Here is a 17813-nt window from a genome sequence, read left to right as displayed (position 1 = left end):
AAATAGATAACTAATAAGAACCTGTATTATTTAAAAAAAATAATAAAATTCACACAAAATATATCTGCCATTATCTACTGTCTCCTCTTGTTCCTGAGCTTCCAGTCCTACACCTCGGCCAGAACTGCTTCCTTGATGCCACCTGTACCTGAACTCTGAGACCTCTGGGACAATGAGATACGGAAAGCAAGAAGTTGCACATTCTGGAAGAAAATAAAGAGGAGGTATGGCAGAGCGCTCAACAACCCAGATGCTGAGGACTGACCACCAAAGTTTAAACCTGGGTCTTCACTCTGTAGTTTTGGACCCTTAGGAAAGTTGCTCAAGCTCTCTGTGCTTCCGTTTCTTCATTTGTAATGGATATCATGATAGTACCTATCTAGGTTTGTTGAGAAAATTAGATAAGCAAATATATCCCTTAGAACCACGCCTGGTCCATCAGAAGCACAATATCTCTTCCTGCCTGCTACACATCTACACCTTCAAAGCACCCTCTCTAGCGTCGAGCCCTTTGACATGCAGAAGAATTAATTAAGGGGAACTGGCGGTGATTTCCTACCCATCTGGTTCAGGTGGAAGCTGCAGCTTCCTAGGACCTTAGTCCTAGACCTTCCTCTGGATGTGGTTCCAGAAGCAAACCAAGGGACGTGACTTTGAGGCAGCATGAACCCATTCGTTCATTCACTCAACAAACACTCGTTGAAAGCCTCCTAGGAGCCAAAACTACCTTGGGCAATTCACTCCACAGTCCCCCCCTCTCAGTTTCAGAATGGGAATCATAACACTTGCCCTGTCGCACTCACAGGACTGTCGTGAGGCTCCAAAAGAATGTGTCAGCACGCATTATAAGTGCTAGACAAACTGATGTTGCCAGTACTATAACCATGATGACTGTCTCTCTCTCCAGGGTAGTGGCCCTGCTGCCATCAGATGGCAATTCCTCTGGTGCAGAGCGGCACTAGATCAGATGTATGACCTCAGGAACACTGGCGCCAGGGCACCATCTGGCATCCTCTTTGCCTTTGATGTATCAGCGCGGAACTTTCCCCGTGCAACATCGTCAACGCAAGGTTGGTGACACCTTTACTGCCTGACACAATGTAGAGCAGCAGTGATCTTATGCGTTTGAGGACAAAGTGCAGAAGCTCACCTCTGCCTTCTCAGCACCTGTTTCTCAGGTTAGAAAAAGCCACAGGTGCTGTCCAGGAGAACGTGGGCACTCTAGCTGCCCCCAGATAGGTCAGGCTGAGCAGAACAGCTAAGGCCGAGCCACGGAAGGATGTGTTTCTGCAAACCCTCCCCCCACCTCTCCCTAGTTTGCTCCTGTGGCTGCCATCCCTGAAGTTTATAGGTATCATTACCTATGAAAAATCTGTTCCATCTGAAGACAGTCGGAGATGGAGATGGGTGGCAGATTGCAATTTAATGATCAGATTAAAATATGCTAAAGCAAACAAACAAATAAATAAATAGCCCAGCAGCCTGGAGCACCACAATTCATTCTGTGGGCAACCGAGACTGGGGCTCCAGAGACCGGCTCGTAATTCACCCCACAGGCAGGTTTAGTAGCCTGTTACTGTATGACCACAAGGAGAAACAACTCTCCAAGAAAGATTTACACTGAATGGCACTGGGAGCTGAAGGGCTCAGAGCCGGGAGAGGAGAGAGAGGTGGGAAAGTAACAGCGGTGTAATTTAATAATGGGAAAAGAATGGATGCTCGAGTTCCCTGTGTCAACATCTTTCCTCCTCTTCCAAGTCTCCTCCTGTCCCTCCATTGACTCACTGCCTGAGTCAATGCCACCACGTGGCAGTGAAACATAACGTGATTAAGACCACGTCCCAGAATGTAGGGTCGTGTTTCTATTTCTATACATCTCATCAGCCTGTGATCTCATGAGGGATGAGAGTGTGAATTGTTCCTCTTATGATTCTTCTTTTTAGATACCAAGATACTGCTCCACAGGTCAATGTTAGAAGGCTCAAGGAATGAGCTATCACTCCTCAGAGCTTGTGCTCCTCATTGAGAACCTACTTCGCGGGGCACTCTAGAGTGGAGAGCAGCGAGATGGGGGAACACAGCATCCAGACCCCTTGTGGTCCTCACATGTCCACCTCTCTGGCCTCTTTGTCTTCCTTGGGGACCTTCCCTTGCTGTCTCTGGCTTGTACCTGCCAGGTTTCCTCTTCCAAGATAACCTTTGTACCTACTATTCCCCCTTGCCTAGAATTCTCTTCTTATCCATCATTACAGTTAACTAATTTTCCAGTTTGCAGCCTGAGACACAGTTCCTCAAGAAAACATTGCTGACCCCCTTGACTAATTCAGCTCTCTTTATTGTGAACTCTCATAGAATGGTATATCTTTTTCCATATTACATATCCAGTTGCAGGTGTACCCCTATCTATATGAATAATGGATTGATGTTAGATGCCCCTACTAGGCAGTAAGCACCCTGAGAGCAGGGAGAGTAGGGAGAGTAGAGAGTAGGGACTAGGTATTTTTATTTTCGCTTATCATCCCAGCATCCAGAATAATGGCTGGTGCGCAGGAGGTTTTCAGGAAACATTTGTTGATTGGAGGAACCGAACCTATCCTTAGGCGTCTCATTACCCTATGTGGAGTGGACATCACTGAAGCCTCCACCTCACCATATCCTATTATTCCACGACCCATCACCCTCTGCCCTCCACTGAAACATCTACAGTTATGACAATAGCTCATCTCCACGAAGCTGGAATGTAAAAACTGATTAGGGCAGCTCCCCACCAGGGCCCAGCATGGCTGTGCATGGCTGTTGTGTCTGAAGGAGGAGGAAAAAGGGTGAGGAGATCTGAGATAATCATTCATTTCTGCCCTTGGGGGAAACTCTTTTTTTTTTTTTCACACTCAGCAAATGATGCTTTTGTACCAATAACAAATGTCAAATGTTCTGCTTGGGACTTGGGAGAGACAGAACATTAGCAAAGGAGGAGCCATTCAGCGAAAAGGACAGAATTTCTGTTTAAGGACTGAAAAGCCAAGTAACAAATGTCACCAAGAGACTCCAGGGAGACAGCCTTGCAGCAACAACCAGTACTACAGAAAAAAATAAATATGTCCACGACCACCTTTAATCATCTTTCACGGGGTCTCTTTCACAGGGTCTCCCTCTCTCACCCTGACAAGACCCTTAGCTCTCAGCACTGTAGCATCTGTGGGCAGGTGTCCTGCTGGACCAGCACCGGGGAAACAGCAAGGGGAGGCCATCAGAGCAGCAGACAAGACCCTGCCTTGCGACTCCTTAAACAGCATTGCAAATAAGAAGACCACAGCTCCATGCCACGGTGGCATGGCTTCTAGTAACTTTCTTTGTTCCTTTATTCGTCTGACAGCTACGAGCCAAACTCCGTGATGATAAGCGTGGGAGCTCAGTCTCCTGTACTAGGTTGTAATTGGGATAACGATTTATTCACCTTTTTATTCCCCCTGAATAAAAGTGTTTGGGAACTGAGCTGAAATGGAGGTGTTCTCATTGTAGAGGGAGGCAGATGGAAACCAGTAATTGCAATACAATTTGATGAGTGCTACAAGAGAGGCATATACAGGGTGCTATGGGGACAATAGTCCTCCCTGGGGACTCTGGGGAATGGGTGACATGAGCACTGAGCCTTGAAATACGGGAAGGTGTTCTAGCAGGGAGAAAGTCATTCCAGGCAGAGACATTGTGTATACAAAGGCAGGTCCCAGCAAAGGCAGATGGGTTTTACTTACACGGGGTTTTCTCGGAGTCCATGCCACCATCCTCTCTTGTCCCAAATACTCTAATTATCTTCTAACTGGTGTCACTACTTCCAATCTTATTTTCCTGTGGTCTATTCACAACACTGTTGCCAGTATCACACCGTTAAAACTTAAAGTCTCATCATATGACTCCTTGCCCCAAACCCTCAGAGGCCTCCAGGCTCATTCAAAGGAAGAGCTAGAGTCCTTGCCATGTCCTACAGGAGGCTCTGTATGTTCTGCCTCTCCCTTGCACTGTTCATTTTCTGACCACATCACCTAATAATCTTCCCCTCATTCTGTCTCTGATTCAGCCACACTGGGTTACTTGCAATTCCTCAAACCTACCCGATGTGCTCTGGCCTCGGGCCCTTTGAACGGGCTGATCCTGCTGCCTGGAACCATTTTCTCAGATATCCTAATGGCTTCCTCCCCTCCCCTCCTTCAGCAGTTTGCTCAAAATCATCTTCCTAGTCAGTCCTGGACCACCCTATCTTGATCCTCAACAGCAACTCCATCATCCTTTCTTACCTTTTCCCCAGCGCTTACCACCATCCAACACACCATCCATTTTACATATTTTGTTTCCTGTCCGTTTCCCCCACCCACAGGCATCTAAACTCCCCGACAACAGGGATTTGGTCAGTGTTGTATCCTTAATTCCTAGACTAGTACCTGGCATGCAGGGCAGGGTGCTTGTTCAGTATTGACTGAGTGACAGAATAAATGAATGGATAGTTGCAAATAACCATGTGTTCAAGCCAAACACTGGCAGAGCTAGTGAGGTCTGTTAGACACCCCAGGTTTGCATCTTAAAGATAATTAGAAAGCTTTAAATAAATCACAGACTTCCTGTTCAGAAGCGAGGTTGGCAGAGCTGCTCTTAAACAAAGCTGTATGGTCATGCCACGGTAGTTTGTCTTCATCCCTGCTGCCCGCTTTGAGACCTTGTCTCTCTTCACAACCCCACGCTTTTTTTTTTTTTTTTTTTTGGCCATGTGGCTTGCGGGATCTTAGTTTCCTAACCAGGGATCGAATCTGTGCCCTCTGCAAAGGAGGGCGGAGTCCTAACCACTAGACAGACAGGGAAGTCCCCACACCCCCTTTTCTGACTTCTTACTACCCAAGTGCCAGGGATCTCATTTTAAGGGGGAGGATGTGACCTCCCTCCAATGTCTTATTCGGCTTTGATTTCCCCCCCTCCTTTTCTCCCCTCCACCCCTGCTGTCCTTTAATAGTTCTCCTTCAACCTTTCTCCTCTCCTTTCCTCCCATTTTCTTTCTTCCCTGTCCTTTCTACCTCCTCCCTCCCCTTCTCTCTACCCTCCACTCTTCTCTGTCTTTCCTCATTTCCCCTCTCCCTCCTTCCCTCATTCAGTCTTTCCTCCCTCCCACCTCCCTCCCTTTGTCTGAGTACCTGCTAGGCTTATAAGGTGGTGCTTCATTCTCTGTGTGAGAGACGTCTGGCCCCTTGAGTTCTAACAATTTATGTGGGGAGATAAGATATTTAATAACAATTCAAAGCGGGGCCAAAGACACACCAGAGGACTTTGGGGGAACAGATAACTTCAGGAAGGAGAAAGGCTTCCTTGAAGAGATGGACCCTGCTTAGAGAACAAGCATGTGAGCGGGTTTGTGAGCATGGTAGGGCCATCATTTTGGGTGGCTGATATCATGACATCGTGAGCAAAATTTGCAAAAAGGATAAAAGAAAGGGAGAAGCTTGGAATTTCGGAGGTGCTATGAGAAGACCATTGGCTAGAGCTAGCAGTTCTTATTTGCGCTTATAGGAAAAAGGAGGCTAGATTAATGAAGGTCTCTCAGAATTTTATTTCTTTTCTATCCTAGCGTTGTTTCTTTACCTCTACAGAGCAACCTAAATTTACATACATATGTTTTAAGAAAGCAGTTACTAACTGATCTGAGTGACCTTGTTCACTGGCATATTCCCAGCCCTCAGCTGCCAAGAGCTATTGATTGAAATGGATGGAATCGAATTTCTGTATGACTGGGGAAGGGAGAGTAACTACATTCCAGGCTTGGGAAGGCTCTAAATCAACATCATCATTGCTTCTGGGTGTTAGGGATGCCTGCCTAGCATCCTTCCACCTTCTCCTTGAAGCTAGATGATTTAAAATAATGAGGTCATACATTTCCTCAGCAGCTACTTGGGCTTCCTATTGTCCTATCCCTTGATGGGATTAGTTGCTTCAAATCATCCAGTAGCAAGAATGTTTTCATTCTAATCCATATCTGTTCCCATCAGCCCAGCCTAATTCCATTTCCCTTTGGTTTCGGGCTTTGTTAATGGACATGATAATTCTAAATTCTTTCCCAAGCTTGTTAATTGATGAATACGGTTGTTATTCATCAACAGGGACCTAGAGATTTGGGTTGTTTTTTGTTTAATAATTTGTCTTATTGAAAAAGTCTTCCCAGTGGTAGTTCCTCTAGAGGTTAAGGTCCTCCTGAAGTACAGAGCCACCGCTGGCACGTAGGAGGTGGTGAAGTGCATGCTTGCTACCTGAAGAAATGTAAGGATGGTCACACAGAGAGCTGCCTGTCTGGCAAGTGTCTGGGATGTCTCAAGCAATAACCTCCTGGGAGAGGAGCCCAGGGGGCTCACAGAATCCTCAGCAGAGATTTTACTATTGCCGTAAAGGAGGTATTGACCATGCAAGGAAAGTCCCAGGGAGGGAAGTGTACTGAATAAAGCAGTAATGTGTGGAGAGGTAAGACTGTAGACCCAGAAGTAAAAGAGCTGGGTTTCTGTCATTGAAGCTTAAGATGCAGTGAACTGACTGATACAAAAGCAAACTTGGGTGCAGAAGACAAATGGTTTATGTGATTGATGAGATCACAGTCGCTTGTTATCTGGAACCAGGTGCAGAGGGCCCTGTTTGAGCTTCCAGTCCATGTGGGCATGAAGAGGTCTGGGCTCTCCAGGGCTCTCTACTCATTGGTCTGTCCTCTTAGACATGCCTGGTGGGTGATTCAAGCCAGACCTGCACAGAAGGGCCTTTGTCTTCAATTTGAGCTAAGAGTTGGGAGGTCTGCTCCATTCTCTAGGAAAGTTTCCCAGAGCCCTGCATCTGGAGAGCAATTTGGCATCTCTTTGACCATTAATAAAAATTGTTTCTTTTTTTTTCAGTTTTGTTGAGATATGGTTGGCATACAGCACTGTATAAGTTTAAGGTGTATCACATGATGACGATATATGTATGTGTCACTATATATATATATAATATATATATTTATTATATATGTCAATATATATAGTGACATATATATATTTCACTGTATATATGTGTGTTTATATATATACACCATGAAACGATTACCACAATAAGTTGTTAACATCCATCATCTCATAGATCCAAAAAGAAAAAGAAAAAAACGATTTGTTCCTTGTGAAGAGAACTTTTAGGATCTACTCTTCTAGCAATTTTCAAATATACAGCAGTGTTAGCTGCAGTCATCCTGTTGTACGTGTCTTGATTCCCATTCAACTACTGCTACCTGTATTGATTAATATTGAAGCTAGAAACTCAAAGTAGGTTTGGCCTGGAAGACTTGCGAATAAACCCAAAGACTAGAATTCAGAGAGCAGAGTATCCCCTGAGGAGAGACTTTACACGTTGAAGCCATTCAAGTAAGACATTAGAGGCACAGCACATCCTTTCCTCCTGGAAGAGGGGAGCCAGGAGAGAACAGGGATTCAGAGAATGTGGCATATGTGAGACAAACTTCAACGACCTCACAGTTTTGTCCAAGACCAGCTCTGCTTATCTACTTCTAAGCATCAAGTTTGTGCTTTGTTCAAAGAATCCTACATTTTCTTAAGTTAGGAACTGTGCAATAGTGAGTGAGAAATGAAGAAAGACACTGATTGAGCCAGAGAGATAACAGGAATTTCCTCAGGATGGACAATATCTTAGCAGCTAGACTAGACTGATATAAAAAAAGAAAGAAAATATCCATAGCTAATAGTTCCTTACAATGGAACTAGGAAAAAGGAGGACATTCTAATTGTTACTAGTTCAGAGATGGAGATCCACCCAGACAGATATACCAGAAGAAAAAGTAATACTAATAATAAACGTATTTTTAGCACCTATGTGTGTCAGGCATTATTTGAAGATTTTTGTTTTTTTTTTAATTGATATATAGTTGATTTACAATATGATATTAATTTCAGGTGTACAACAGTGATTCAAAAATCTTATCGGTTGTACTCCATTGAAAGTTATTATAAAATATTGGCCATATTCCCTGTTAACCGTTCTAAGTATTAACGCATTTAATCCCCCCCCTACAACCCTATGAGGTAGGTGTTAGTATTATCTCCATCTTATAGGTGAGGAAACTGAGGCATAGAGAGATTAAGCATTTATCCAAGGTCACAAAGCTAGTAAATAGTTGTAGTATAATGGGGAATGTATATCTGGTCTCTGTCCCTGTTTCCTGACACAGAGCTCCAAAAACCCTTGTAACTTCCTACGTGATAAGAGTGATAGGAGTATCTTTAGTCTGTGGGCCCCTTGATATCTTCAGGATGGGGGCTGGTCAGAGAACGACCAAACCTTGTTGAGAAACTTGAAGCTTTCAGTCCCACCTCCCAAACTCCATGTAGGAGGAAGGGCTGGAGATTGAGAAAATCACCAACAGCCAACGATTTAATCAATTGCATGCATGAAGTGTTACTGCCATAAACACCTCCAAGCCACGGCACCCGCATGCTGGGAGGGTAGGACACCCCAACTCCATGGAGAGAGAGGATTCTGCACTCAGGACCCTTTCAGACCTTGCGTTATGTACCTCTTCATCTGGATGATCATCTGTATATCCTTTATGATAAACCAGTAACTATAAGCACATCAGCTTCCTGAGTTCTGTGAGTCGCTCTAGCAAATGATCAAATCTGAGATGGGGGTTGTGGGAACTCCCGATTTATAACCGGTCAGTCGGAAGGATGGGTGACCTGATACTTGCAGCTGGCATCTGAAGTGAGGGTAGTCTTGTGGCACTGAGCCCTTAAGCCTGTGTTGTTTGATGCTAAATCTGGGCAGTTGTTGTCAGAGTTGAATCGAATTGCAGGACACCTAGTTGGTGTTGGAATGTTGGAGAATTGGGGTTGGTATAAGATAAAAACCTCTCATGTTGTGTAAGAAAGAACCTGACAGTAGCAGAGCTGAGATTCAAGTCTATGTGGTCTGGCTTTTAAGATCTCAGCGAGCAAACTACATGTATCCCTCACATTGAAGGCTCCAGGAAAGATCCTCTGAATGCAGCAGATGGGTGGTCGGTAATGAAAGCAATTGGAGATGCTCCCATGGATGACTTTAAAGGTCTCACTAGGGGACTTCACTGGAGGTCCAGTGGTTAAGATTCTGTGCTTCCACTGCAGGTGGCGGGGGTTCGATCCCTGGTCGGGGAACTAAGATCCCGCATGCCATGTGGTACAGCCAAAAAAAAAAATAAAGAAACAAACACATAAATAAATAAAATAAAGGTCTCACTAGATGATATAAGAAAATGTGGACACATTTGAAGGGGAAAATCGAGAAGATCCTGGTAAAATACTTCAAGAATTATTACTGAATTCCAGCACAGCAGTTATTGTGTAGAGGGACCCAGACATGTCCCGTGTTATGAAGCTGCTCTACGGAGATGGTGCTCTACGGGAGGACTGGGGAGGGCAGGGACACATCTGTTGGGAAAATAATACCTGAGTGGGTGATGGGAAGACACCTCTCGTGGAGCCTGACTCCACTTAAGGGATTAAAGCTAGCAGGACGTATCTGAACACTGGAAGCCTTGGACAGATCCAGATCATTGGAAACAATTTTCAAAACAGAGTTTAGAAAAGTGTGTTAGGAGAACATATGTCTGGGACCAACAACAAAGAGAGGGAGCTGTCCACAAGACAGAGAAGGGATGTGGCTGGGGAAAGGGTGGGTTACACCATTTTCAACTTTGTTGGCTCTGCTTAAAAGGAGTTGGGGAACAATAGGAGAGAGAAACATTAGGGTGAACATCAAAGAGATTGCACAAAGGAATGTTTCTGCTGATACGGAAGCAGCACCAGACACTCAAGGCCTAGGACTCCAAGGCAGAAGGAAGGAGAGGCTTTGTGGGCAGAGGTGATAGAGGGACATTACCTCTGTTGCCGGCATTGTGCGATGTCAACCTAAGTGTGGGCTTAGCAACTGGACACCAACTCCAGTGGAGACAAGAGTGGGTCACAAACTGGAGAAGTTAGAGAAGGAAGAGAATTCACAGTGATACAGGATAAATATATCTGGGATTAGGAACACGAGGCTTAAAGGGAAATGGAAATTGTGATTCATCTTAAATATGTAAATGGATACCAGGGGGAAAGAAGGGAGCCTCAAGTAGCCTGTGGTGGGAGGGGACCCATTTGACATTTTTGAATTTTTCGCAAAGACATGAATATTTCAAAGGTCATTCTCTGAGAGAGGAGGCAGAATGCATAGGTTGGATTGTTTGCCCCGGGATACAGGAAGAAGAGAGCAAAATTAACCTCTTGTTGGTGGCTTTTTCTCAACACCGCAGTTGATACTAGTCAACTGGCATTGTAAAGACTGAAGCAAAGATTTCCTTTTTACTTTTTTATGTGTTTTCTGTCTTTCCTGCGCCCTCCCTGTATTATCAAATCCCTGATCCAGTCATTCATTAGCAACAGTCATATGGTACCAGGATCTGGGTTCTGGGAACTTAATTTTGCTCTAGTTGTCTGAGCTTTGCTTGTGTTTTCTAAATTCTCTGAGAGGAAGCTGATCCTGGGATGTGGTTCATATGCTTCCTGAGTGACTTTTTAGGAAAAGTGGGGTGCCAGAGAAATTCAAGTCTGGATTGATGAACTTTGGAGGAACTGAAACAGCTACCCCCATTCCAGTAGAAGGGACCTCTGCTGCTGCTATAGAAGGAAGAGGGCCTTGACTCTACCTCTGGCGATGGAGTGCGCTTTCTGGCTGACGATGAATGAGCACAGTAGGGGATCAGGAAAGGCAGAGCTGTAGACTAGCATTCCGTAGAACTTTTAGGTTATGAGAGAGGGAGATTTTATTTTAAACTTTAATTTCTCTCTGGATATACATTAATGGGAGATTTATATTCACATGTACTATAGCACTTGGTGCCTTTTATGCTGTCCAGAGGTGCTCACTGCCAATGCTGGTGAGCTACCCTGGACAGTACGGCTGGTTATCACGGGAGAGAGGGAATGTGGGCTTGGAGTGTCACCTGGACATAATGAATGGACCCTATGATCTATCCAGAGGAATCCAGAAGCATGAGCTAAGGTCTTTTGCGTGGATCCCAGGTGGATAACAAGGACAGACATGTGGCTCTTTACCACTCCTCTTCCCGACCCACACACTGCCCAGGGTGGCCTCGGAAGCCTGCCCAAGGCTAGAAGCCATACACTGTGTCTCACTGTGTCTGACTGACCCAGACAGTAAATCCATTGCTCTCTTTATTTGTACACTTTTGGAGCTTTTCTGCAAGGCGTGAGAGTAGAACCCCCAGAGCATAGCCCCAGTCCTCTCCCTGGGCCTCTGGTGCAGAGATCCGGGGTAGGACACCTTCCTCGGCTCACCCACTAAACGATTTCATATGACTGAACTCTTGTGCCATCCTCCATGCTGAATGTTTCCAGAAGGGAGGCGGTATTTTGGATAACAAAGGGTGGTCGAAACACTGGGATTTTACTTTTTGTTTTAAGTGGGGAAGGTTGTGATAGTCTCTAAGGATAGGCAGGTAGAACTCTATGTTGGGGGAGGGGAGTGCTGAGCATATCCGATTTTGTGATTTGAAAGCTTTAGACCACTATGCTTCGAAGTGACTGCTGGCCACCAGACTTGACCCTTCTAGACGTCAATAAACGTGGGAATGCCTTCCTGACGGAGGGAACAGGCTGCCTTGAGGGATGGCAGCTCTCCCCTCAATAGGACCACAGGCTGAGTACCCAGTCATGAGTTTAGACAACAACAAAATTTGGAGACTGATGAGGGGGCAGTGTGGGGTGGATCAGTTCTGGCCCCTTTGTTATACCCGTTTCTGGATCTTCCCTACTGAAGAGTGGCAAAGCCGAGTCTGGGATGTTACTGGAACTGTTTTTACTGGGAGAGTGTCCAGTGCAGTGAAACTGCCACGCGGGCTCGTTTTTGCCCTCACTAATCCTTTTGATCACTAGGTGTGATACAGATGGCCAACTACTCAAGGAGTTATTGTGTGCTGTTGTTGCCAGGAAGTAGCCGCCTAGCCAGGGACCACTTTTCCATCCTCCCGCCCCACCCCCCGACCCTCGCGTTTAGGAATACGAATATAGGGGAGGTCTTGGTTAAGGTTCTCAAGAAATGGTGAGCCTTCTACACACTCTTTCCCTCCTGCAGGCCAGATGTGGAGGACTACAAATTCCTGCAGGGTGAAGGAGCGTGATGCCCGAATCACTGCATGGAGACAAGGTATCCTGACCAGGAACGTTTGCCGGAGGCTATTACCATTATAAGTCTAAGTAATAAACTAAGTGGCTGAGTTAGGTCCACAATTTTCCAGGCAACAGAAAAAGGAAGTGGTCTGAAACTACCTTGCATACCCAAACTTGCATACATGTGCTCCCTTGTTCAGATTTAAAGAGGAGAGGCAAGACCTCCATCTTGGCTCCTGGCAATGCTCTACAAATCAATATTGGCGAGAGAGCCTTATACTTTTGAGTCCATTGGACCCTTAGCTAGTCCCTTAATAAACATAATTTGATCCCTGATGACTCTCCATTCCTCTGATCATGATCATTAGAATCATGATAGAGATGAAAGGGTGAGTGACTGGCGTTTTCAATACAGACCTGCCTCACTGTGGGGCTCTGGGCAAAGCCTCCTGAGAGCTAAGGTGTGAGAATGAGAAAATGATGCATGTGGTGCCCCTAGAGGGACAATATGCAGAATGGCAGACAAGCAGCTCCATCCCACTCCATGCATGGGAGAGGGTGTTAAGGGCCGGGATGCAGAATTAGCTGTTGAAGGCTGAAGTGGTGGTCCAGCCAGAACACTCTGAGACATCAAACTCTGTAACAGACCACAACCCCAAAGGTCGGGGCTCAGTGTGGGCACAGACAAACCACTGGGAGAGATACACGGGATGGAAGACATAACACACGGTAGGCGTGTACATCTAGTGGAGTGGCATCTAGCTAGCATACTTCTGAGAGCCTACAATTGGGTAGTGTTTCTAACCTAGATTCCTTCCCCTGAAGCATCTCTTGGCTACCACAATTTTCCTTATGACCAGATCACAGCAGACAAAGAGAAGGAAAGGAGAACCGCTGGGCAAACAGCTGTGACTCAGAAACTTAGAATTTATTCTGGAACATCACCCTGATATTTTAATTGGTGCTTGGTGGATGGGAGTTAATCACAGACAAGCAGACAAGATGGGGTGCTCTGCCCTCCTACAGCACAGCTAATATTTGCACATAAAAGATCCTTCTTTTGGGCTTCCCTGGTGGCGCAGTGGTTGAGAGTCCGCCTGCCGATGAAGGGGACACGGGTTCGTGCCCCGGTCTGGGAGGATCCCACATGCCGCGGAGCGGCTGGGCCCGTGAGCCATGGCTGCTTAGCCTGCGTGTCCGGAGCCTGTGCTCCGCAACGGGAGAGGCCACAACAGTGAGAGGCCCGCGTACCGCAAAAAAAAAAGATCCTTCTTTTCCTCTCTCCCTCCCTCCCTTCCTTCTTACTTCAGGGTAAGTGACGCAAGGTCATTTGCCCCACTGTCAATGTAGACTTTAAGATGATGAGGGTCACAGTTTAAAGCCACACTAACCCACGTCTTACTTTGGGGAAAGACAAGTTTCCAGCAGGTATAAATTTACACAAAATACAAGTATGCTTTTTTGCAACAAAAGAAACTATTTATTTGGAATATGCATTACCAGTACAAATTAGGAGACTGTAAAACCTACACCGTGTTAGTATCATTAGAGAACACAAAATTTCAGTTGGAATCAAAAGGGACAGAAGCCTGTGCTCTCACAGAAGCAGGAAAGCTTAAATTTTCAAAACCAAAACAGAGCAGAGCTTTGCAGGTTTATACTCTGAATAATAAGAACAGGGGAGGGGGAGCGGGAGAATAAAACCAAAGGAAAGCACTTCAAAATAGTTGAAAACGCCAAAGGAAAGAAAAGAAGTAAAAAGAGAGAAAAGGGGGAAAACATTGGATGTTTTATTAATTTTAACAAAAGGAAAAAAAAGTTTACAAAAAAATAAAAGATTCCAGAAAGCTTTGAGCTAGGGATTGAAACCACAAAGGTGATGTGAAAAGCTTGTCCTTATTTTGTTATGACTTAAAAACAGGAGTGCAAGCGTTTGGGTAGAAACACTTCCTAAAGTGTTCTTAACTCTTCTTGCTTGGGTTCTTGCTGCTTTCTGAATGCTTAATCATTTGTTGAATGAAAAACATTTACATTAAGGTTCCTCCAGATAATATTGCTTTCTTTTCTCCCCTAACTTAACAGAAACATTCCAAATCAAGCCAGTTTGACGATTTGCTTTCATCAGCTGCCTAAATCAGAGGTTCATACGAGGCGCACTGCCAATGAATCAGGTGTAACTGCTCAGCACTGAAACAATAGCACTGAGTCTGGCTCAAAAGATCAGTAGGGCCAAATGACTCTAGGACGGCTTCCTGGATCTGGTCTACTCAGCCAATGGTGCACAGCCCACCAGGATCTCCTGTGGGATTCTACTGGAAGAAAGAAATCCTCTCCAGCTGGAAAGAGTCGTGGAACGTTGTTGTTAATCAGGAAGAAAGAAAAGAAAGCATTTTATTGTGTCATTCACAATCAACCAAGGCAAAAACCTTTCCCTACAGTATAAGAAGGTCCCCTGGACCAATTCCTTGAATTGTTAAAGGGTTAAAAAGAAAACTCAAGTCCTTGCCTTTGTTTTTCTCAGGGATTGCAAGAATGCCACACACTCCAAAAAATGCAGGTGAAAAATATGAATCATTGTGGGCTTGATCTTTGAAGTCAACTGAATTCTGAAACGAACAGAAGTACAAGGAAACAGCCTATTCTACAAATGTCATCTTTTCACATCACCTCAAATACATATTTAAGGAATAAAAACAACAAGACCATAATCCGGACAATTAAAAAAAGCCCCCCCCATAAACAAACCAAAAATAACACAAAACAAAACATAGTTTCTTTTTTTTATATTTTAAAGAGCAGAAGAAAGAAAAGAAAAGAATTTATTTCTGGGTCTCGAAGTTAATAAACATAATGACGTGTTAGGCTGTACCTATTATGCTCACTATTCCAACCTTTTTTTTTTTTTTTTTTAGTTTACAAAATGAATTACTGTCACTTTTAAACATTGTGGAACAGGAAATGGATGTGCACAACTCGACACTTTTCTAGCATTCTTGAACTAATTCACAAATGCAAGAAAATAAAAGAAAAATGGGGGAAATGGTGAATGTAGGTAGTTCGGTGTTAAAAACTAATGCAGGAATGATGTGCATTGTCACAGAAAGAAGAGGGGAAATCCCCCATCCTGTTTTGCGTGCTATGAGGGTCATTTTTAAAATTTTTATTATAAACACTATTAAATTCAGACCGCTTTTTTGGTTTTTTTTCTTTATCTGAATATACAAGAACATTCATTATCAAATGTTCATCATCAATACTACAAAGAACGAGACACGAGTCGCAAGAAACAATGGAAAATGTTAATAAAGCTGAAAGAATCGTTGAGTATTTTTTTGTGTTTTTTTAAGGTCTTTTTTTTTAAATTTGAGTTTCTGTAGTTTCATCTTTTTTTGGTATCGAAGTCAGGTTTTTCTGGGCAGAAAAATAAAACTCAGAAGGAAAGAGGGGCAGGGAAGATATGTGAGAGAAAAGGCAAACGGTAAATAAAGAACCACCACCACAGCAAAATGAAAAATAAATGTAAAGGTGTCACTTGGCAAAAGTACCGCACAGGAGTCAATTCCAAGCCAGGGGGAGGAGTTAGGGATGAAAAGGAGGATGTGATGAAGAGTTACAAGGTGGGCAAACCCTAGGGCTAGTATCATTTCTCAGGGGAAATCTGCCAGGGAAAATGGAGCGCTCCCACTTCCATCAGAAAATGAAGGAGTCTTGGGGCACATTTTGGTATCTGTAGGATTGACCTAATACGAATTCCCAGGGAGCTGTATTTCCAGAGGCACGCTACTTTCCATCCCCAAACTTCCGCTGCCAGTGTTCTCATGCTTCGCTTAATGCAAAGAGATGTGGTGGCCGCCACGTTGGATGTGATCGCAGGCGAGGAGGGGAAGTCGTGGGAAAGGTACTGGATGCGAAGAGCACTGCATGAAGTGCTAGGTGGGGAAGATGCATTGAGAGGTGATCAGTGCAAACTACTGCAGGGGGAGAGACTGCCTGTGCAAAGGTAGCACTGCTCTGATCTCTTTCATCAACTTAAAATGGCAATCATTCAACCCAAATCTGGAATCATTCTTCCTGTTTCCAAGAGAACCCTTACGTGTCCCTTTTGTACTTTGCCCCTAATCAGGGGGATGCGATCCCACCATATTCCTCTGTGGGTAGTTTCAATAGATCCCTGCCACTCACACAAAGTTCTCCACTGGTTTTAATCACTGTAGAATGGTCACAGGATGGCTCCTTCCAGGAATCCTCTTTATCAAGCCCTGCTCTGATTGTGGCACTGGTTAGAAGAGAGTCTTTCTACTGATCTCCGTCATCCAGGCATAATGCCATCTTGCCAAATATTTACTTTTTGCATTTCCTTCAAATACACATACCTTCTAGTTCCTTAGGTTAACCCCCCACCTCCCAACACCCACACACAGGAACATTTTCGAATCGTTACTGAAGTGCCATACAGAATGTCCATGACCTTGTTAGCTGGCCACTCTCACCCCTCAGGGTCTTATACCTCTCCCGGAGGCCTCTCAAACATAGTAGATGTGACAGGGACTAAGTAGTTACAAGGCCACATACTGGATTCAAGTACAAGCTTAGAGAACCAGGTCCCATTTCTTCCAATTTAGAGACATCTCTATTCTAAGAAACCAAGCAGACCAAAACAAACGAACAGAAGGAACAACACTAACCCTTCTCTTTGTCATCAGGCTGATGACCTCAGGGTACTAATGTTAACCAGAAGTTAGAAAACCATTTATTGTCCCTCTGTGGCATGAACCGGTTTATCTTAGGGATGCTTCTTCCCCTGACTTCACAATTACAGATTGGATACGAATGAAATCAACTTCTTCGGTCTCTCACAAGCCTCTTGGTGAGCCAGGCGTAATAACCCCCATTTTACAGATGAAGAAAATGAGGCACCACCTCCCACTTAGTCAAGTGACAGAGCTGCCATGTTTATTGCCGGCACAGTTGGCTATGAAGAATGTGAGCACAGGCGACATGAGGACAGCTTTCTAGTACCTACTCTTCACTCTCAGATATTACCAGGGAATAAAAATCATGGATGATTTCACTGAAAGCATGACCTCCCTGCTCTCCATCACTCTCAGGTCTTCAAAGTAAGCAAGCAAAAAGTTTGCCCAAGCCATGTTCTTATACATCTTTCTCCTCCAGGACAAGAATGTTGGAACCATATAACACTTCGGATAATTAATACAACGTCCCTAACGTGAACACAAAAACAAAACAGAACCAAATCCATCGTAGACTTTGTAAGTACTGTGTGTGGCTCCCTGAGAGCTCCAGAGGTGGTGAGAACAGGATTAGTTTATACTGGAAACCTGGGCTTCATCGTGATCGAGTCCTGTGTGTGTCGTTCTGGTGCGTGCATGCTGGGGGCCTGGAGGCCCCAGGTACGTGCTGCTTCTCTGTGTCAGTGACCTTCACTCAGAGCTGTTAATTCCCTCCCTTGGGCTCACAAGGTATAATGCTATGGTTACTAATATAGGTATCTGAATGTGGCACGTGCCTGATTTGTATGCTTGTGTGTGTGTGTGTGTGTGTGTGTGTGTGTGTGAGAGAGAGAGAGAGAGAGAGAGATAA

The sequence above is a fragment of the Phocoena phocoena genome, chromosome 1, assembly GCF_963924675.1.
Source record: "Phocoena phocoena chromosome 1, mPhoPho1.1, whole genome shotgun sequence".
Classification (NCBI taxonomy): Eukaryota; Metazoa; Chordata; class Mammalia; order Artiodactyla; family Phocoenidae; genus Phocoena; species Phocoena phocoena.
This window is presented reverse-complemented; position numbering follows the sequence as displayed.